The sequence below is a fragment of the Macaca nemestrina genome, chromosome 8 (genome assembly GCF_043159975.1).
Source record: "Macaca nemestrina isolate mMacNem1 chromosome 8, mMacNem.hap1, whole genome shotgun sequence".
NCBI lineage: Eukaryota > Metazoa > Chordata > Mammalia > Primates > Cercopithecidae > Macaca > Macaca nemestrina.
Window position 1 is genome coordinate 87,390,687 of NC_092132.1, and position 23,405 is coordinate 87,414,091.

A 23,405-nucleotide genomic window follows, 5' to 3' on the forward strand; every position below is an offset into this window, starting at 1 on the left:
GGTCTGCACAGTTTGTAATTTTAAACAATATTTGCCTTCTGCTTTATAACCATGTGCTTGTTTAACCCCAATCCTATACTTAAGGGATCCAGTGCTAAAGAACTTACTATTCTTCTGTCACAATTTCTCCTGAACTATTTATTGGCTTAAGTTCTTCTAATATTTATTCTAGAAGAGCTCATGGGAACCATATTATTTGATTTCCTGCATATATGTATCTGCTGCTTAATTCTTTTTTTTTTTTTCAGTGAGACAAGTAAGAATTTATTGCAATGATTTTGAAAAGTCAAGAAGATTGTCACAAATCTGCAATAAACACAATATCTTAAGAAACAGGTGCAGGTAAAGACAGGTAGAAGTGGCAGGTCGCGGTGGTTCATGCCTGCAATCCCAGCACTTTGGGAAGCCAAGGCAAGGCACAAGGATCGCATGACCCCGGGATTTCGAGACCAGCCCGGCCAACATAGCAAGACCCCATCTCCACAAAAACTTTGAAAAATTAGGTGGGCATGACGGCATGAGCTTGTAATCTGAGCTACCCGGGAGGTTGAGGCGGGAGGAGGGCCGGAGCCCAGGAGGTCAAGGCTGCAGTGAACTGTGATTGAGTCTCTGCACTCCAGCCTGGGGGACAAAGAAAGACCCTGTTGTCTAAAAATAAAAATCAAGAGAAATCCAATAACGGTTTGATGAACGCAATGGCAACATTTTATAAGTAGACAGATGTGTGCACATACAGATAGGGTAACTTACTGAGCCCTACCTGAGCTTAAGGAGGGAAAAATGCCCTGATCCTTTTTTTTTTTTTTTTTTTCTGAGCTGGAATGTCGCTCTGTCACCTAGCCTGGAGTGCAATGATGCGATCTCGGCTCACTACAACCTCCGCCTCGTGGGCTCAAGTGATTCTCCCGCCTCAGCCTCCCGAGTAGCTGGGACCACAGGTGCCCACCACCACACACTGCTAATTTTTGTATTTTTAGTAGAGACAGGGTTTCACCATGTTGGCCAGGCTGGTCTCGAACTCCTGACCTCAGGCAATCCGCCCACCTCTGCCTCCCAAAGTGCTGGGATCACAGGCGTGAGCCACTGCACCCAGTCAATCCTTTGTATAAAGACAAAACAGGAGTCTCTCCCACCTCACAATTCAGCCCTTGCGTAGCGGTTGAGTGCCAGTAGCTTCACTCACACCTGCCAGGGTCATAAGGAATGTTTCTTATTTTTGAAGCACATTCTCTGGTTTTCTTTTTTAACACACAAACATATTTTTAATATAGTTCTAAAAGAAGAAAAAGCAGGTCATAAAACTGTCATGTTTTCCTAATATTTTATTATTTTTATTATTATTATTTTTTAGATTTGCCAGCATGTCAAAAAGAACCTTTATTACTTTTTATAATTGCCTCTTATGCTTTCTTGTCCAATATCTTTGGAGCAGGAGCCTCTGTGGCAGGTGTTTCTTCTGTTGTAGGGCTGGACCCTTTTTTGTTATTGTTTTGTTTTTTTGAGATGGAGTCTCACTCTGTCGTCCAGGCTGTAGTGTAATGGCATGATCTCGGCTCACTGCAACCTCTGCCTCCCGGGTTCAAGTGATTCTCCTGCCTCAGCCTCCCGAGTAGCTGGGATTACAGGCACCTGCCACCACACCTGGCTAATTTTGTATTTTTAGTAGAGATGGGGTTTCATCATGTTGGCCAGGCTGGTCTTGAACTCCTGACCTCGTGATCCAGTCATCTCGGCCTCCCAAAGTGCTGGGGTGACAGGTGTGAGCCAATGCACCTGGCGAGAGCTGGAACTTTTTGACCCTTCTGAGCTTTTGGAGCAGGTGTCTCTGTGGATATAATCATCTTCTCACTCTACTTGGCAGGTGTTTCTTCTATTTTAGGAGCTGGAGCTTTTTGACTCCTCTGAGATTTGGAGCAGGTGCTGCCTTCTGGCCTGTGGCTTTCTTGGGAGGAACCTTCTGGACTGGAGCCTTCTTACCCGCAGCGGTCATCTTTTTCACTGGAACTTCAGCAGCAGCTGCAGCAGCAGCTGTACCCCTTAGCAGCAGGTGTTTTTTTTAGGAGAAGCTTTCAGGAGAGCTGCCTTTTGAAGCTTCTTGACTTTACTCTTGATGATTCTGTTCCTCCTTTTCTTTGCCTTCATAACTTTAAAATGATCGAGGTCTGTCATCTTGGCTTTTTGGAGAAGCTTTCAGGAGAGATGCCTTTCGAAGCTTTTTTTTTTTTTTTTTTTTTTTTTTTCTGAGATGGAGTTGTGCTCTGTTGCCCAGGCTGGAGTGCAATGGTATAATCTCAGCTCACTGCAACCTCCACCTCGCAGATTCAAGCACTTCTCTGCCTCAGCTTCCTGAGTAGTTGGGACTACAGGCACCCACCGCTACGCCCGGCTAATTTTTGTAATTTTGGTAGACACAGGGTTTCTCCATGACGGCCAGGCTGGTCTCGAACTCCTGACCTTGTGATCCACCTGCCTCAGCCTCACAAAGTGCTGGAATGACAGGCCTGAGCCACTGTGACCAGTCTTGAAGCTTCTTAACCTCATGCTTGATGGTTCTGTTCCTCATGTTCTTTGCCTTCAGAACTTTAAAATAATTGAACTCTTGTCATTTTGCTTTTCTTTTCTCTGGCTTCCATCTCCTTGGCCCATCGTGTGACTACACATTCTGTATCGATGTGTAGCTTCTGCCAGGCCGTCGGACGTACCTCTGGTGGGCAGGGTGTGGAAACTTGAGGAGGACATCAGTGAGCTGCCTCTGCTTGAAAGGTGTGGCCTGTCTCCTCCTCTGAGTGCACGGTCCATCAGCCAAAGCCCTGTTCTCATCAAAAACATCTACATTCGTGACCAGTTTTCCCCAAATCTGCTGCTTAATTATTTTAGAAATTTTTATTTTGAACTCATTTTAGACTTGCAAAAAAGTTGTTCTTACAACTTTGTAACATTAGATTTCCTTAATGTAAACATTTCACATAACTTGAGCGCAATTACTCAAACCAGAAAATTAGCTTTGGTACAATACTGTTCACTGTAGACTTCATTTGAATTTCACCAGTTTTTAAATTAATATCCCTTTGTTTTCTGCATCAAGATCCTATCAAGGATTTCTTATTGTGTTTACTCCTCATTTCTCCATAGTCTTCCCCAGTCTGCGGCAGTTTCTCATGACCTTGACACTTTGGAAGGGCAGTGATCAGTTATTTTATAGAACATTCTCTAGTTTGGATTTATCCCTGCTGTCTTTAACTACAGATGCATGTTCTAGGTCCTGCCTTCTTCCCTTATCAAGCAGAAGGCCACTGTCTTCCAACACTCTTACCTTCTGTGCAGAAGTCTGAGGCCAGCCCGCTATTTTGTTATCTTTAATGAGGCTCTTCCTAGATCGGCATGCAGAGAAGCCTAGGATGCATATGGCCTTCATTTTCCTTCTCCTGGTATGACCCAGAGTAGCAGGTGTAGGGCCACCCCATGGAGTGGCTGTAGCAATGCAGGGTTTGCCTATTCCTTCTTCAGCCCTGCCTCCCTCACAGTGGGTGCCGAAGGACCTTATAGGAGATTGTACAGCAGGAACCCCCCACAATTGCAGTTGCATAGCAGGGATCCTGTGTTTATTTCTCAGGTGCCACCTACTTTAGAGATGCTGGTGCTTTGCCAGGTTGGCTTCGGATGTGCTGGGCACCTCTTCATTCAGCATCTGACTTGGTGCTCAAGTTTTACTGTACTTGGCAACCATCTCCATATGCACTTGTGTCTTTGTGACAGATATTTACTTATTTCATCAACGTTACATTCACGATTTTGTTTCTCCTCCTCTTTGAAGTCTTCTGGTGTTGTAAGAGAGAAGAGGGCATTAAAATCTTACCCTTTTATTTTCAGTGTGGAAGCTGCCATTGCAGGCTTGTTGATGGGTAGGTCAGCCCTGAGGTCCTCTAAGGCAGGTGTCTTATGTCAGAGGTGGAAGCAAGCTGAGGCAAAGGCGCTGTACAGACGGTGGGTTATTCAGAGCCCCTCATCACATACTACTTTTGCCTTGATGAGGACCTCTGGAGCCTACTCATGGAAACTGCTTCTTGAATGACTGACCTCCACCTGTCTACAACATGCACTCACTTGCTCTACAAAGAACCCCAAATACAAAAGTGTGGCAGGTGAGCCTCAATATTGATCTGTCTTTCCATCAACAATAACTGCCCTTGGTTTTCTAATTAAGCCATTTAGAGTACAAGTGACTTAGCTGCCTTTTTTTATGAAGTGGAAAATAGATTTGTAAGTCATATTGCCTGAAATTTTTGTTTTGCATCCCATATGGAATCTTGGTTCCCCACTGTCACTTCCTCAGGAAACATACATTACTGAGGACCCCACTGGGAGTTGAGTGCATTCTTCTACATACACAAAGCTGAAAACTGGGTTAATTTTCAGTGAAACTATGCTTTGGTATGTTACTTCTGGCTCATCGTGAGCTAGCTAGGCTTTGTGGCCTTGCCTTAGAACGTACCATGTGCAAGGCTATTTCCATGGGGAAGTATATTCAAGCTCCAAATTACTGCCTTAACACACTAAGGTTAACTGCACGACTTGTTTCTACGTTGGACTCTGCCTACAGGGTGAGAGAGTACCAATGTGCTTGCAGAACACTCCAGCTCACCCTCAGCTGGCAATATTAGCACAGGAAATCTCTTGAGCATAAGCACCACGTATAGCCAAGGAGTGTAGTGGAGGTGACAGAATCTGATGAGCTGGGCATATGTAGATTTTAAGGGGCTTCCTTGTTAGTTGATTGTCCACGCAGAAGATTTGAAAACCATTTCCTTTATTAATAAAGGACAAAGCATATGCAATATAAAATTCAAAGGTTTGTTTATTTCTCTGTCGTGAGTGGGAGATGAGTGCTGGGAATATTTGGAGGTTAGAGATCTTTAAACTTAGCACTTAATTTCTCTTTCTTTATTATTTCCATCTGAAAATTGGAGGTTAAAACTAAGTGTTATTTTAAAATTATCTGGAAGGCCTGGAAGATAGGCATGTGAAGCTACATCAATTAGAAACTTGTAAAGTAAGAAAAGATGTTACTTTCCTTACATTCTCTTCATCCTGCAGGCTCTGCTTGTCTGATCTTATTTACACAGGTTTTAACTTCTGGAAACATTATAATTTTAGTTCATTTAGACCTGTACGTTTTCTACTGTAGGATATTCACCAGCACAATGGTGTCTTGAGCTCTCAATTAAACATACACATTCTGACTTTGCAAACTCCCTGTTTGATGTACTCTCAGAAGATGGAAATGGATCATTAATGATTTATTTTCAGCTTAAAAAGTAGCAGATAGTATGATAATATTTTCATGATTTTAAACTTAATATAAGTGTGTTGTATCAATTGTGTCCTGAGACCTTATTAAAAGTAAAGCATTCCTATTTCAAGTGCAAATAAATTTAGAACATACATAGTGTTTAGTGAAAACAATTACATGCACACATTCTCTACTATGCCATCTTGAGGAGAGGGTGGCATTCAACGTTCTGCTCCTGAGATGTTTGACTCAGTAAACTGTTGTCCACAGTCTCCCTGTAAAACACAACAATATGCTTCTCATCCGCTGCTCTGATTCAAGCCTTAAGAATAAAACAGAGTGTCAACTACCCAAGTTGCTGTTCCCACAACAGAACATGCAGATGCTTAGGCTCAGTACAAAGCAGCTGGGAGAGGCCGGTGGGCTCTGGAGAGCCCAGAGGTCTTAGAGAGGGACCTGCATGGTACCAAGGAGAAGAAACATAAAAGTTCTAGACTCTTCCAATTTTGTTGGGTCAGTATACTTTATTTATTTAATTTATTAATTGAAACTGGGTCTCACTCTATTGCCCAGGCTGGAGTTCAGTGGCAAGATCTCAGCTCACTGCAACCTCTGTCTCCCAGGCACAATTGATCCCCCAACCTCAGTCTCCCAAGTAGCTGGGACCACAGGTATGTGCAACCACACCTGGCTAATTTTTTTTGTAGAGATGGGGTTTGACTATGTTGCCAGGCTGGTCTCAAACTCCTGAGCTCAAGTAACCCACTCGCCTTGGCGTCCCAAAGTGTTGGGATTACAGATGTGAGCCACCATACCCAGCCACAACTTTTTAACATGTTTTATATATTTAGGATTCCATATTGTGTGTGTATGTGTGTCTGTGTGTGTGCGTGTGTGTATGTGAAAGCAGGATTTTGCTGCAAAAAAGGTTTAAATGGAAAACACTCAACCTAGATCATGTGAGCAGTTGTACCTGAGTCATCATCTGATGACTGATGGCTGAGCAGAGGATTGGCCAAGCAGGCAGCTGTCCCAAGTCCTAGATGATCAGGGACCAAGGACACGGTACTTAGTGTCAGGGAGCCGGGATGAAGGTAGGGTGGGCTGGGATGGCGTGTGAGCTCACAAGAAGGAGCTCAACGAAATTCTAAAGATAGCAGCTGGGAGTAAAGCTGAAAGCTAAATTGAAGGAGACAAGTCAGTGAAATTTTCAGTCTAAAGAGATGGGTCAGTGTAAAAATAAGTCAACAGGATGAAAATAAACACCAGACCAAATTGGTTCAGAACAGAGGCCAGGGGATGAATGTGGATCTACATCACAATGAGACAGTCTGTAGCCACAAGCAGGGCAAGCGTATCCATCAGGCACACAGGTGTAGGGGCAGACAACCAATATACTTTAGGAGCCTGTAGATATGTTTTAATTTGTTTTTAATTGGAAGAAGAGAAAGAATATAATCCAGTCTGGAATATTATCTTTTTACCAATGCAATCATAAAATTTAATTCTTAATGTTTTGAAGAAGGAAGGTGTCCATAACTGTAAAATGTCCAAGTTCCCAAAAGTCATGTAGCCTCAACCACAGGAACTTTTAATAGAATCTCTAAGGACTTGTCCATAACTCAGGAGGCAGCAAGTAAGGGCATCCAGGTAACCAGATAGCAGGAGAGAAACCAGGAAGATAGTTAATTAGGGCCCTGGGCAAACAAGACAAAAGTTTGTGCAGGTGAGGACTTCTCACCTTAGCTGGATGGAGAAAGGTTCAGGATGAGGAGAAGGTGGAGAGAGCCTCATCAATTAAACTATGCAGTGCAATAGGCAGAAGAATGTGGCATGTCTTGAGACAGCCAATCATCACCTACTTAACTACTAAGAGTGTGAGGGAACTCACTTAGAAGAAAATGCCCCTGACAGTGTGAACAGCTGTCCCAATTAGCTTGATGCTGTGCAGTTTCCTGGGGTTCAGGACTTTAGTTCTCAAACTAGGACAGTCTCATCCTACATAACATCCTAGAATACTCTACTAGCCTGACATTAGACCACCTGCAAAATCTTCCTAGGAAGTCTCAGGTCATTTTTCTAAACCAGTGATTATCAAATTTGAATGCAACATAATTACCTGGCAGGTTTGTTTAAAGAAAACAGTGGGCTTGCCCCCAGAGTTTGGGATTCAATAATCCTGAGGTGGAACCTAAGAATTTGCATTTCTAACAAGTTCCCAAATGATGCTGATGCTGCTAATTCCAAGACCACACTTTCAGAACTTCTGGTGCAAACTGTGTAAGTTTCCCCCGCAGACTCAGTAGAGTGAAGGCTGGAGCCGTGTCTCTCTTGCTCACTGCATCCTTAGAGCACAGCATGGTGCCTCATAATTGTTAAAGACCCCAGACCCTAGAAGGGGTGGAGCAAGATGGCCAAATAGGAACAGCTCCAGTCTCCAACTCCCAGCGAGAGCGACACAGAAGACTGGTGATTTCTGCATTTTCAACTGAGGTACTGGGTTCATCTCACTAGGGAGTGCCAGACAATCGGTGCTGGTCAGCTGCTGCAACCCAACCAGCGAGAGCTGAAGCAGGGCGAGGCATCGCCTCACCTGGGAAGTGCAAGGGGGAAGGGAATCCCTTTTCCTAGCCAGGGGAACTGAGACACACAACACCTGGAAAATCGGGTAACTCCCACCCCAATACTGCACTTAAAGCAAACGGGCACACCAGGAGATTATATCCCACACCTGGCCGATAGGGTCCCACGCCCACGGAGCTTCCCTCATTGCTAGCACAGCAGTCTGCGATCTAACCGCAAGGCAGTCGCGAGGCTGGGGGAGGGGCGCCCACCATTGCTGAGGCTTAAGTAGGTAAACAAAGCCGCTGGGAAGCTCGAACTGGGTGGAGCTCACGGCAGCTCAAGGAAACCTACCTGTCTCTGTAGACTCCACCTCTGGGGACAGGGCACAGCTAAACAACAACAAAAGCAGCAGAAACCTCTGCAGACGCAAACGACTCTGTCTGACAGCTTTGAAGAGAGCAGTGGATCTCCCAACATGGAGGTTGAGATCTGAGAAGGGACAGACTGCCTGCTCAAGTGGGTCCCTGACCCCTGAGTAGCCTAACTGGGAGACATCCCCCACTAGGGGCAGTCTGACACCCCACACCTCACAGGGTGGAGTACACCCCTGAGAGGAAGCCTCCAAAGCAAGAATCAGACAGGTACACTCGCTGTTCAGCAATATTCTATCTTCTGCAGCCTCTGCTGCTGACACCCAGGCAAACAGGGCCTGGAGTGGACCTCAAGCAATCTCCAACAGACCTACAGCTGAGGGTCCTGACTGTTAGAAGGAAAACTATCAAACAGGAAGGAAACCTACACCAAAACCCCATCAGTACATCACCATCATCAAAGACCAGAGGAAAATAAAACCACAAAGATGGGGAAAAAGCAGGGCGAAAAAGCTGGAAATTCAAAAAATAAGAGTGCATCTCCCCCGGCAAAGGAGCGCAGCTCGTCGCCAGCAACGGATCAAAGCTGGACGGAGAATGACTTTGACGAGATGAGAGAAGAAGGCTTCAGTCCATCAAACTTCTCAGAGCTAAAGGAGGAATTATGTACCCAGTGCAAAGAAACTAAAAATCTTGAAACAAAAGTGGAAGAATTGATAGCTAGAGTAATTAATGCAGAGAAGGACATAAATGAAATGAAAGAGATGAAAACCATGACACGAGAAATACGTGACAAATGCACAAGCTTCAGTAACCGACTCGATCAACTGGAAGAAAGAGTATCAGCGATTGAGGATCAAATGAATGAAATGAAGCGAGAAGAGAAACCAAAAGAAAAAAGAAGAAAAAGAAATGAACAAAGCCTGCAAGAAGTATGGGATTATGTAAAAAGACCAAATCTACGTCTGATTGGGGTGCCTGAAAGTGAGGGGGAAAATGAAACCAAGTTGGAAAACACTCTTCAGGATATCATCCAGGAGAACTTCCCCAACCTAGTAGGGCAGGCCAACATTCAAATCCAGGAAATACAGAGAACGCCACAGACATACTCCTCGAGAAGAGCAACTCCAAGACACATAATTGCCAGATTCACCAAAGTTGAAATGAAGGAAAAAATCTTAAGGGCAGCCAGAGAGAAAGGTCGGGTTACCCACAAAGGGAAGCCCATCAGACTAACAGCAGATCTCTCGGCAGAAACTCTCCAAGCCAGAAGAGAGTGGGGGCCAATATTCAACATTCTTAAAGAAAAGAATTTTAAACCCAGAATTTCATATCCAGCCAAACTAAGTTTCATAAGTGAAGGAGAAATAAAATCCTTTACAGATAAGCAAATGCTTAGAGATTTTGTCACCACTAGGCCTGCCTTACAAGAGACCCTGAAGGAAGCACTAAACATGGAAAGGAACAACCGGTACCAGCCATTGCAAAAACATGCCAAAATGTAAAGACCATCGAGGCTAGGAAGAAACTGCATCAACTAACCAGCAAAATAACCAGTTAATATCATAATGGCAGGATCAAGTTCACACATAACAATATTAACCTTAAATGTAAATGGACTAAATGGTCCAATTAAAAGACACAGACTGGCAAACTGGATAAAGAGTCAAGACCCATCAGTCTGCTGTATTCAGGAGACCCATCTCACATGCAGAGACATACATAGGCTCAAAATAAAGGGATAGAGGAAGATTTACCAAGCAAATGGAGAACAAAAAAAAGCAGGGGTTGCAATACTAGTCTCTGATAAAACAGACTTTAAACCATCAAAGATCAAAAGAGACAAAGAAGGCCATTACATAATGGTAAAGGGATCAATTCAACAGGAAGAGCGAACTATCCTAAATATATATGCACCCAATATAAAGCACCCAGATTCATCAAGCAAGTCCTTAGAGACTTACAAAGAGACTTAGACTCCCATACAATAGTAGTGGGAGACTTCAACACTCCACTGTCAACATTAGACAGATCAACGAGACAGAAAGTTAACAAGGATATCCAGGAATTGAACTCATCTCTGCAACAAGCAGGCCTAATAGACATCTATAGAACTCTCCACCCAAAATCAACAGGATATACATTCTTCTCAGCACCACATCGCACTTATTCCAAAATTGACCTCATAATTGGAAGTAAAGCACTCCTCAGCAAATGTACAAGAACAGAAATTATAACAAACTGTCTCTCAGACCACAGTGCAATCAAACTAGAACTCAGGACTAAGAAAGTCAATCAAAACCGCTCAACTACATGGAAACTGAACAACCTGCTCCTGAATGACAACTGGGTACATAACGAAATGAAGGCAGAAATAAAGATGTTCTTTGAAACCAATGAGAACAAAGATACAACATACCAGAATCTCTGGGACACAGTTAAAGCAGTGTGTAGAGGGAAATTTATAGCACTAAATGCCCACAAGAGAAAGCAGGAAAGATCTAAAATTGACACTGTAACATCACAATTAAAAGAACTAGAGAGGCAAGAGCAAACACATTCGAAAGCTAGCAGAAGGCAAGAAATAACTAAGATCAGAGCAAAACTGAAGGAGATAGAGACACAAAAAACCCTCCAAAAAATCAATGAATCCAGGAGTTGGTTTTTTGAAAGGATCAACAAAATTGACAGACCGCTAGCAAGACTAATAAAGAAGAAAAGAGAGAAGAATCAAATAGACGCAATAAAAAATGATAAAGGGGATATCACCACCGACCCCACAGAAATACAAACTACCATCAGAGAATACTATAAACACCTCTATGCAAACAAACTAGAAAATCTAGAAGAAATGGATAATTTCCTGGACACTTACACTCTTCCAAGACTAAACCAGGAAGAAGTTGAATCCCTGAATAGACCAATAGCAGGCTCTGAAATTGAGGCAATAATTAATAGCCTACCAACCAAAAAAGTTCAGGACCAGATGGATTCACAGCTGAATTCTACCAGAGGTACAAGGAGGAGCTGGTACCATTCCTTCTGAAAGTATTCCAATCAATAGAAAAAGAGGGAATCCTCCCTAACTCATTTTATGAGGCCAACATCATCCTGATACCAAAGCCTGGCAGAGACACAACAAAAAAAGAGAATTTTAGACCAATATCCCTGATGGACATCGATGCAAAAATTCTCAATAAAATACTGGCAAACCGGATTCATCAGCACATCAAAAAGCTTATCCACCATGATCAAGTGGGCTTCATTCCTGGGATGCAAGGCTGGTTCAACATTCGCAAATCAATAAACATAATCCAGCATATAAACAGAACCAAAGACAAGAACCACATGATTATCTCAATAGATGCAGAAAAGGCTTTTGACAAAATTCAACAGCCCTTCATGCTAAAATCTCTCAATAAATTCGGTATTGATGGAACGTACCTCAAAATAATAAGAGCTATTTATGACAACCCCACAGCCGATATCATACTGAATGGGCAAAAACTGGAAAAATTCCCTTTGAAAACTGGCACGAGACAGGGATGCGCTCTCTCACCACTCCTATTCAACATAGTGTTGGAAGTTCTGGCTAGGGCACTCAGGAAAGAGAAAGAAATCAAGGGTATTCAGTTAGGAAAAGAAGCAGTCAAATTGTCCCTCTTTGCAGATGACATGATTGTATATTTAGAAAACCCCATTGTCTCAGCCCAAAATCTCCTTAAGCTGATAAGCAACTTCAGCAAAGTCTCAGGATACAAAATTAATGTGCAAAAATCACAAGCATTCTTATACACCAGGAACAGACAAACAGAGAGCCAAATCATGAATGAACTTCCATTCACAATTGCTTCAAAGAGAATAAAATACCTAGGAATCCAACTTACAAGGGATGTAAAGGACCTCTTCAAGGAGAACTACAAACCACTGCTCAGTGAAATAAAAGAGGACACAAACAAATGGAAGAACATACCATGCTCATGGATAGGAAGAATCAATATCGTGAAAATGGCCATACTGCCCAAGGTTATTTATAGATTCAATGCCATCCCCATCAAGCTACCAATGAGTTTCTTCACAGAATTGGAAAAATCTGCTTGAAAGTTCATATGGAACCAAAAAAGAGCCCACATCTCCAAGACAATCCTAAGTCAAAAGAACAAAGCTGGAGGCATCACGCTACCTGACTTCAAACTATACTACAAGGCTACAGTACCCAAAACAGCATGGTACTGGTACCAAAACAGAGATATAGACCAATGGAACAGAACGGAGTCTTCAGAAATAATACCACACATCTACAGCCATCTGATCTTTGACAAACCTGAGAGAAACAAGAAATGGAGAAAGGATTCCCTATTTAATAAATGGTGCTGGGAAAATTGGCTAGCCATAAGTAGAAAGCTGAAACTGGATTCTTTCCTTACTCCTTATACGAAAATTAATTCAAGATGGATTAGAGACTTAAATGTTAGATCTAATACCATAAAAACCCTAGAGGAAAACCTAGGTAGTACCATTCAGGACATAGGCATGGGCAAAGACTTCATGTCTAAAACACCAAAAGCAACGGCAGCAAAAGCCAAAATTGACAAATGGGATCTAATTAAACTAAAGAGCTTCTGCACAGCAAAAGAAACTACCATCAGAGTGAACAGGCAACCTACAGAATGGGAGAAAATTTTTGCAATCTACTCAGACAAAGGACTAATATCCAGAACCTACAAAGAACTCAAACAAATTTATAAGAAAAAAACAAACAACCCCATCAAAAAGTGGGCAAAGGATATGAACAGACATTTCTCAAACGAAGACATTCATACAACCAACAGACACATGAAAAAATGCTCATCATCACTGGCCATCAGAGAAATGCAAATCAAAACCACAATGAGATACCATCTCACACCAGTTAGAATGGCGATCATTAAAAAGTCAGGAAACAACAGGTGCTGGAGAGGATGTGGAGAAATAGGAACACTTTTACACTGTTGGTGGGATTGTAAACTAGTTCAACCATTATGGAAAACAGTATGGCGATTCCTCAAGGATCTAGAACTAGATGTACCATATGACCCAGCCATCCCATTACTGGGTATATACCCAAAGGATTATAAATCATGCTGCTATAAAGACACATGCACACGTATGTTCACTGTGGCACTATTCACAATAGCAAAGACTTGGAATCAACCCAAATGTCCATCATTGACAGACTGGATTAAGAAAATGTGGAACATATACACCATGGAATACTATGCAGCCATAAAAAAGGATGAGTTTGTGTCCTTTGTAGGGACATGGATGCAGCTGGAAACCATCATTCTTAGCAAACTGTCACAAGAACAGAAAACCAAACACTGCATGTTCTCACTCATAGGTGGGAACTGAACAATGAGATCACTTGGACTTGGGAAGGGGGACATCACACACCGGGGCCTATCATGGGGAGGGTGGAGGGGGGAGGGATTGCATTGGGAGTTATACCTGATGTAAATGACGAGTTGATGGGTGCTGACGAGTTAATGGGTGCAGCACACCAACATGGCACAAGTATACATATGTAATAACCCTGCACGTTATGCACATGTACCCTAGAACTTAAAGTATAATAATAATAATAATAAATAAATAAATAAAATAAAATGAAATAAAATAAAATTTTAAAAAACTTAAAAAAAAAAAAAGACCCCAGACCTGAGTGCCCAGAAGGAACCCAATCATTCAGACTTTTAATTAGAGAGGTCACTTATCACGTCTTTAGAAAAAAAGTGTTGCTTTTGTTACTGCTTTTTTGTTAAACAGTTTCAGATACTTCATGTCTGAACATTCAGGTTTTTCCCTGGGAGCTATGTCTGCTCAAGTATTTGCTTTGGAATTTGAACCAGACTTCACTAGGGAGCACTGGGTCTGCTTTTTCAGTTCATTTTCATTGCAGTAAGAATATTGTGAAAAGGAATCGTAGTAGGCATGGGTTACATTTTTGGTCATCTAAAAATAAATGTAGTCTTAAACTGACTAAGCCAGATTTTGAGGAAATGTGCTGTCAGGTCATTTTGATCACCTTGTTCTGTCCCTGAGTTTTGATAGTATCCTGGAGAAAATGTGTATTCCCACCTTGAGACATCTTGAGCACAATAGAGGCCTTGTCCTGGGCTTTGGAATGTTGGAGGCATAGTTTCTCTTTGGGCAGTCAGGGTGTGAGGGCCCAGACTTTGAGATGATTTCTAATGGTGAGTTTAACTCTTTCCCAAAGACCAAGGCTTTTGGCATCTAAGCAGAGATTCTGATTTGGAGCTTGAGCTTTAGGAGAACTATTTCTAATAGTGTTTTATTAATAAATTAATCAATTTATTGAGCTTCTACCATGTGTCATCTAGTGTTCTAGATGGTAGGACTCTATCAGTGAACAAGAAAAGATACACTTCCTGCCCTATTCTAGTGGTAGAGAGATAAAATATACATGAGAATGTAATAACATATGAAATAGTGATAAGTGTTAGAGGAAAATAAAGCAGGAGAAGGAGGAGGATGGGTCACTGTTATAGGATATTCCTCCTTGAGGAGATGACATTTGGACAATTGAACACAGACCTGGATGTAGGGTGTGAGAAAGTGGACCCTGCAAATTCCTAGGGTCAGGGAGTTGCAGTCAAAAGAGCCAGTGAATTCATAGACTCGGGCAGAATTGGGTCTATGAGCTTAGCTCTAAGAGCCTAGCTAAACTCTATAAGCTTAGCTCTAAAATGCCCTGCATGGAGGTCGGGGTTGAAGAGAGGTAGAGGGAAAGTGGGAAAAGGTTAAGAGAAGTAGCCAGGAGCCAGGTCATGTAGGGACTGGGAGGTCATAGTAAGGACTTTGGATTTCCTTGAAAGTGGGATGGGTGGCCGGGCGCGGTGGCTCACGCCTGTAATCCCAGCACTTTGGGAGGCCGAGGCGGGTGGATCACAAGGTCAGGAGGTCAAGACCAGCCTGGCCAAGATGGTGAAACTCCGTCTCTACTAAAATACGAAAAAATTAGCTGGGCATGGTGGCGGGAGCCTGTAATCCCAGCTACTCAGGAGGCTGAGGCAGAGAATTGCCTGAACGCAGGAGGCAGAGGTTGCAGTGAGCTGAGATCGTGCCACTGCATTCCAGCCTGGGCAACAGAGCCAGAGCAAGACTCCGTCTCAAAAAAAAAAAAAAAAAAAAAGTGGGGTGGGAAACCATGTGCCCACATAAGTGGAACAGATTGTGTATTATGCAATCATGTCATCATTTTAAATTCTGAGTTATGGCATTGCAGGAACTTAAGAAATGAACAGGGTGTTATTCTGGCCCCCATGGAGTCTATAATCCAGTAATGCGGAATTCAGGAAAAATTAAACAGATTATACCTTCTGTCACTTTAAGTGATGTGTTTTATGGTCCTGGGTTATCAAGAGTAAGAAAAATTGCTATGGCAATTTGTGTAAAACAAAAAATTATAATTGTCAGATAAAGTAATAATTTTATTAATTTGATTCTAAAACATCGGTTAATTCCATCACAAATAGTCAGTATCGTAAACTAGTAAGGATAAATGCAGAGTACTTTCGCCGCTTTTCCTCATTTTCTCACAGGTGACAGGCATTGCTGGTCAATTACACCACCCTTCTCCTCTTATGGTCATTTTCACAGTCCTCTTCAACCCAGGAATCTAAGCAGCATCTTGCCATCAGCTAGAGTTCAGTGCATGGGCACATTTATAGACATATTTACTATCTGGGGAAGTAACTGGAGACGGGGGCTAAATTGACCACTTTCAAGCAGTTGTTATGCCACTGCATCTATGAATCTGTTATTTCAACAGAAATCAATCAATTCAGTGAAAATGTGCAGCCAATTGTTTGGTGTTGGATGTAGAAAAGTAGTTCATTTTCTTTTGTCCCTCTGTACATAAAAAGAGAAGTAGATGAAATGTGAAGAAAAGAAAAGAAGATAGAAGAAATTTTTTGAGAGGCAATTTTAGCATTCCAGAAGTTGGCTTTAAAAGCTCACTAATATTCCAAGTAGAATATTCCGAGCTGAACGCAAAATTGTATCTTGATTATATAACCTTCAGTGATGAAAGCATGGTCTCTTCTAGAAATTAGATTTGTTGTTGTTTTTATTGTTCAGTGTTCTATCTTGAGCTATGGCAATACATACACTACATAAATTAATATATTTAATATATTCACTCCTTCATAATCAGGATAAATATATTCAGCTACATAGATGACTAATTTATTCATCGTTGCTCAAAATAGACTTTCAGGTCATTAGGTGTCATACAGCTAAGAAGAAAGGGAAATTAATTGGAGAAAGCACTATTTAAAGGAAATCCTGCAGAGCCTGAGGCAGGTGCTCAGTAATTGGAGAGATGGTCAGGATTAACCCATCATTATCTGTCTTTATTTTTCATTAATAAGGGCCTTCATTTTTCAATCAATAGTAGTGCCCAAATTTTTAATTAGTTTCAGAGTTGAATTTATAAAGAAAATATTTCCTTAAAGTTTGGTAGCTTAAACTATTACTTTACAATCCATTACTTAAAGGAGCATTAAACTATTATTTTACCATTTACTACTAATAACCAAAAGCTTGTCCTTGAAAGTATCTATTTGAACATAAAACTATATTTAACGCAAATGATAAACTATACAGATGTGCTCTGTATCCTAGGGAGTCTGTAAGCGTCTTACAGAACATTTCCACCATAAGAACCTTGTCTTATCTCTTGTCTTATGACCTGGTTTTGTTTGTGTAGCTGACTTGTTGGATGCAGTGACAGGTGGGGAGTTAAATAAAATCAATGTCCTGAACTGTTGTGTTCTAAATTTTTCTTGGAAGTATAAGAAAATTGCTCCCTTCCAGAGCCTACCCTGTCCAATTATTGTTCTAAAAAGGAATTTTTAGCGTAAAATATTAGAATTATAATCTACATGGTGAGTTGTTGATTCCTGTTTCATTTTCTAATTTGTAAGTAGGAACACCAAAGTGGCAAAGTTTGCCAGCTGATTATTTCCTGCTTCCTTTCTCTTTTAAAGATAAAGCCAATGGTGTGTGTGTGTGTGTGTGTGTGTGTGTGTGTGTGTGTGAGATTATAGGAAGAGGGTACTAAACTAAGTAACTTTAGAAATAAGTGGAGTCTGTAAGACTCGAGGTCGAAGAAACAATTTGTAAGACTTATAATCTAGTTGATATAGGTGTTTCCCACTGGATAATAGATTAATAATTCTGATACTACCACACATGTCTACTGGAATTGGACAGTTAAGTAAACAGGTGACAGGTGGTGGGCACCAACTTCATTTTCACTGTTGGAGTGGAAGCTTACTAGATATAGGTGGAGGAGGCTACAATGATCTGTGGTATAATGGGTAAGAGTTGGGGACATGAGTATGAACTCATATTTAGCTCAATATAGGTACAGATGGTTACATATAGAAATGCCTACAGATATGTGTATATGCACAGATTACTATGCACAAATATATTTCCTTGCCCTGTCAGCTGAGAAGCAGTGACACCCCAGAAGCAAGAAGCACACCTAGAGCTCAGATCTTTGTTTCTAATACCATTCACGAGCGAAAGGACTCTGGAGAAATGGCAGACTCAAAGATTCGGGCAGGAAATAAGCAAGATGATTCTGCAGCATCTTGTAGTGCCATAAAGTAAGAAATTGCTAAAATAAAATAAAAGAAAAACCATTCTTTACACACACACAATAATGGGAATATGTCAAAAGGACACAAAGCCAATTGGAAGAGCTTCCACTGGTCAAAGATGGAAGACTTTGAACAACAACCACAAAAAATAAGTAAAGTTATATTGGATTATAACCCAAAGTAGAAAATAAAAGTCCATGAGTCCATATTGATATAAATAAAACAAATGAATGGAATACATGAATCTCCTGTACAGAAGAATTCAAAATAATTACCGTATATACCTTGCACTCAAGAAGGTAGAGCATGACTCCCTATTCCTAAAATGTGGGCTGCTATGGAAAAGGGAAAAAGCTAGGGTAACTACAATGAGAAACCTGAGAAATCTATCATATTCATGTATTCAGAGTCAACATCACCAATGATGAACCATGTTGATAGGTATGTACCCAGGATATAGTACTATATAAAATGGCACTTTAATCTCTGTGATCTTCCTCTCCAAAATACATAATCGCAGTCTGATAAAACAAACAAACAAACAAACAAACAAACAAACAAACATCAGATGAATCCCAACTGAGAACAGTCTACAAAATGCCTGACTGGTACTCCTCAAAACTTCAAGGTCATCAAAACCAAGACAAGTCTGAGAAACTGTCACAGCCAAGAGAAGCCTAAAGAGACATGGCAACTAAATGTAATTTGGTGTCCTGGAGGGGATCCTGGGAGTAAAAGAGTACATTAGGCAAAAGCTAAGGAAGTCTGAGTAAAGCCTGAATTTTAGTTGATAGTAATGTATCAAAAATGTACCATACTACTGTGTTGATAATAGAGATAACTGGGTGGGGTATAAGGGAACTCTGTGATACCTCTGCAATTTTTCTGTAAATTTAAAACTGTACTAACATAAAAAAATTAAAAATGAATACAATTAAAACTTGCACATCTAATTCAAACGCTTTATTAAATGTGAATGGATATTCTTCTGTTTTCATGTGCTTTGTCCTAATGTAATTGGTAAAGTACAAGAAATTGAAAGAGAACAGAACCCTTAATTACTTACTGAAAGTTATGTCTGGCTGCCTTTTCTATGTCCTCTGTAAAGCAATTAAGAACATTTTAAATTAAAGGTTAGCTCCAAAAGGAACATTGTACATGAAAATAGGGACAAATGTTTTCTCTTGTGTTTCCCCACTCCTGCTGTAAAACAATATAGTCACCTAATAAAAAATATTTTTATCTACTATAATCCCAAATGAATATTCTTTAAGTATCTAGTAAATCAATGCAGGCTATGTTTGGGTTATCCTCCTATAGCTGTGGGATTTAAACTGGCAAACTGCATCCTTATGAATGCTAGAAAGAAAATGTTCAAAATACTTAATAATGGTTTATAAAACTGTAGACAAAAATGGTCTTTCTCATTTAATTATAAAAAGAACAGAAATATTCAACATCCATGTAAATATAGTCAGAAGTTTCATTGGCGTTTGCTAGATAGTATAACATATACAAAATTTCTTTAAATGTAAGGTTGATGGTTTTACTATCAAACATATAAGCCAGAGTTCGATATTCTTTTTTCCCAATGCCTATTCTTTTGGAATATTTTGAAAGGTGATGTTCTTTGTGTCCAGAAACATAAAAGGTTGTAATTTAAGGCATTGTATGCAGTTTGACAAATAGATTTTGACAATGGTACTCCATCAGTATTTTACTGAGAATGAAAAATGAACATCAGACCATTTTATTTATTCTCTCTAGAGCCTAGTAACCTATTGCTTTGCTCCAAGGGAAGTCCTAGCTCTTCTAAAGAATATGGTCTTTTTTAACCTCTCAGGGAAACTTTAGTGCCATCTGTCCACTTTTTATTTATGCTTTAATAAAAGCCTTCTAGTCAATCTAAGGCTGGTGGTACTTAGCTAGGGCAAAGCTCAGTGAATAATGGTCCCTTTCAGGACACCCCATTTTGATTTCAACCGAATGGATAATGATGTCTGACATGTGCCCTGCCAGGAGGAATGAAGGTTATGCTCAAGCATCAGCCTGTCCGCGGCCTTCCCGTCAGGGCACAGCTACATCCTCCATCACCTCTGCGGCTCGAAGGAGCGTGGGACCGGGTCCCGGCTACAAAATGACTCTATAGCTGGCCGTTCACTCTCTGTATCATTTGCATAAATCCCTCCACTGATTCTCTCCACTAATTCTCTCACCTAAAAAAAGAGCAACCCCCCACCTCCCAAGAAAATTAGTTTCCTTCCTTCTCAGATTCTAATGACCTCATGGTGCAAATCTAGGTTTAGGAATCATAAATCGTATGCCATTCTTCCTTGTGATGCATTTGGGAAGGAATTGTGAATACAACTGATGGGAGCACAGTGATGTGTGCAACCGACAGACAGGCAAGTGCGAATCTCATTAGTGTTAAATTGTTATGTAAAATCATGATAAAAAATGACATGCTTGTTTTTCCTGGCTTGCCAAAACAAAACAAAACAAAACAAAACAAAACACTAACACAAAAGTCTTAACCTTAAACCTTGAGAGGTACTTAACGCAGTCTTGAAAAGACATTGCTTGTAAGTGAAAGATGGAGATGGAACGCTTATTACTGATTATTTCTAATGAGACTCCCAGGTATGTTTCAAATGTTACCTACTGGTGCTATATTCATAGCCACAATTTCCTAGGCAATCAAGTTGATGATGATTTTACAGAATCTTAGATTCTGTATCTTAGTGAGGAACACAAGACAGATCTGAAAGATGCATCCTATTAATTTACAATTTTTCTTAGAGACTAATTTTAGCTATGTTATATTTATCTACAGTGATGCGCTGCATAATGACCTGTTGGTCAATGATGGAACACATATGTGGAGGTGGTCCCATGAGATTATAATGGAGGTGAAAAATTTCTATCACCTAATGAGGTCATAGCCATTGTAACATCTAGTGCAATGCACTACTCATGTGTTTGTGGTGATGCTGGTGTAAACAAACCTACCTATATAAAAGTACAGTGCACTGTTACGGACAGTACATGATAGCTGATAATGATAATAAATAAATCTGTTACTGGTTTATATATTTACCATACTATGCTTTTAATCATTATTTTAGAGCGTGATCCTTTTACTTGTATGAAAAAAGTTAACTGTGAAACAGCCTCAGGCAGGTCCTCCAGGAGATATCCAGAGGAAGGCATTGCTATCACAGAGATGACAGTTCCATGCACGTTATTGTCCCTGAAGACCTTCCAGTGGGACAGGATATGGAGGTGGAAGACAGTGATATTGATGATCCTGACCCTGTGTTGGCCTGGAATAATGTATGTGTTTGTGACTTAGTTTCTTAAGCAAAAAAAAGCCAATAGAATAAGGATATTAAAAAAGAAAATATTTTTGTACAACTGTACAATGTGTTTGTGCTTTAAGCTAAGTGTTATTACAAGAGTAAAATGTTAAAGAAAATCAACAAACTTATAATGTAAAAAAGTTGTAGTCAGCTAAAGTTAATTTATTATTGAAGAAATAAAATTGTTTTTACAAATTTAGTGTAGCCTAAATGTACAGTGTTTATAATCTACAGTAGTGTACAGTACTGTCCTAGACCTTCACATTCACTCACCATTCACACACTGACTCACCTAGAGCAGCGTTCCGTCCTGGAAGCTCGATTCATGATAAGTGCCCCCTTATATAGATGTACCATTTTTATCTTGTATATATATATATACAGGGCATATATATATATCTTGTGTATATATATATACAAGATATATATTGTATATATATATATACAAGATATATATATTGTATATATATATATACAAGATATATATATATATCTTGTGTGTATATATATATATATATATATTTTTTTTTTTTTTTTTTAAGGGTCTCGATATGTTAGCCAAAGTGGTCTCGACATCCTAGCCTCAAGCAATCCTGTAGCCTCGGCCTCTAAAAGTGGTGGAATTACAGGCATGGGACACCATGCCTTGCCTTTACCTTTCCTATATTTAGATATGTTTGGACACAAAAATGCCCCTGTGTTACAATGGCCTACTGTATTCAGTACAGTAACATGCTGTGCAGGTTTGTAGCATAGAAGTAATAGATTATACCATAGCTATAGGCTATAGACCTAGGTGTATAGTATGGCTTTGCCATTTAGGTTTGTGTAAGTGCTTTCTATGATGTTTGCACAGTAACCACAAAATCACTAAATGATGCATTTCTGAGACTATATCCCCACCATTGAGTGATGTATGACTTTGTGTGTGTGGGGGGGGGTGTGTGTGTGTATACATGTATATATCTCACTTGTTAGGAATAAAAATGTTACAAATTTAGATGCTGTAGATAACAATATATCTGATACTGTATGTTACTACAGATGCTGTGGAGATTAGAAAGATAAGAATGTCATGACCAACTTTTTATACCACTAAATATGAAACTAGGTGTAATATACAACTTCCTAGATAAGTGTGTTACCAAATCTGACTAATATATGAATGTAATTTACCACATTAAGAAATAAAGAAAGCAAAGTTATATGATCATCTTACAAGCTTCAGTAAAATCACTGGTCACACTCAACAATCATTCAGTATACAAACTTATAGCAAATTAGAAATGGAAAAGAACTTTCAAAACCCGATGAAGGACATCTACAGAAACTTACAGCAATATCATACTCAGTGATAAGATTTTAAAATGAAGAACAAGCTGAGGATAGCCACCATCACTATTTCTAATAGACATTATTCTGAAACTTTTATTTTTTGTCATAAGACAAGGAGGAAGAAATAAAGCCATGAAGACAAGAAGAAAAGAAACACATTGTCTTTATTTGCAGATGGCATGATTATCTACATAGAAAACCCCAAATCTATAAATAAATGATTAGTATAAGAGTGTTTAACAATGTTCTCAGATGAAAGAGCAATATACAGAAGTCAGTTGCATTTTAATTTGTCAGCAATAAACACAATTTTTAAAGCTAACATTTAAAATAGCAAAAAGTACACATAGGAACACATCTAACAAAAGGTGTGCAAGAAATTAGTTTAGAATATTATATAAAGTCTTGAAAGATATTAAAGAGCTCTTTTATGTTTTGAAATATGTCAGACAAACAAGAGTGTATTTAGCATAAATGTCAATATAAAGAATAAAATGGTATACCAACCACCAGCTTGAGAATATCAACAGACTCTTTGAAGTCTCTCCTTGCCCCGGACTGTCCAAAAGTTTGTGTTACTCATTCCTCTGCTTTCCTTTATTCTTTAGTATGTTGCATGTGTCTCTCACTATTTATTTGGTTTTGTCTGTTTTGAATTTATCTAAATGGAATCTTATAATCAGTGATCTTCCATGTCCAGGTATTTTGGAAATGCATCCAGATTGATCGCATAGCTCTAGTACATTCACTTTCTCTAGTAGAGGGTATCTTACTCTATGAACCTGTAAACTTATTTCTGTCCAGTCAACTCTGA

The 23,405-nt window shown here is 40.0% G+C and overlaps 1 pseudogene; it reads right to left on the reverse strand.

Moving 5' to 3' along the window:
- Positions 1–1,400: 1,400 nt before the first annotated feature.
- On the reverse strand, positions 1,401–3,415 carry LOC105482311 (large ribosomal subunit protein eL14-like; annotated as a pseudogene).
- Between the last annotated feature and the right edge of the window lie 19,990 nt (positions 3,416–23,405).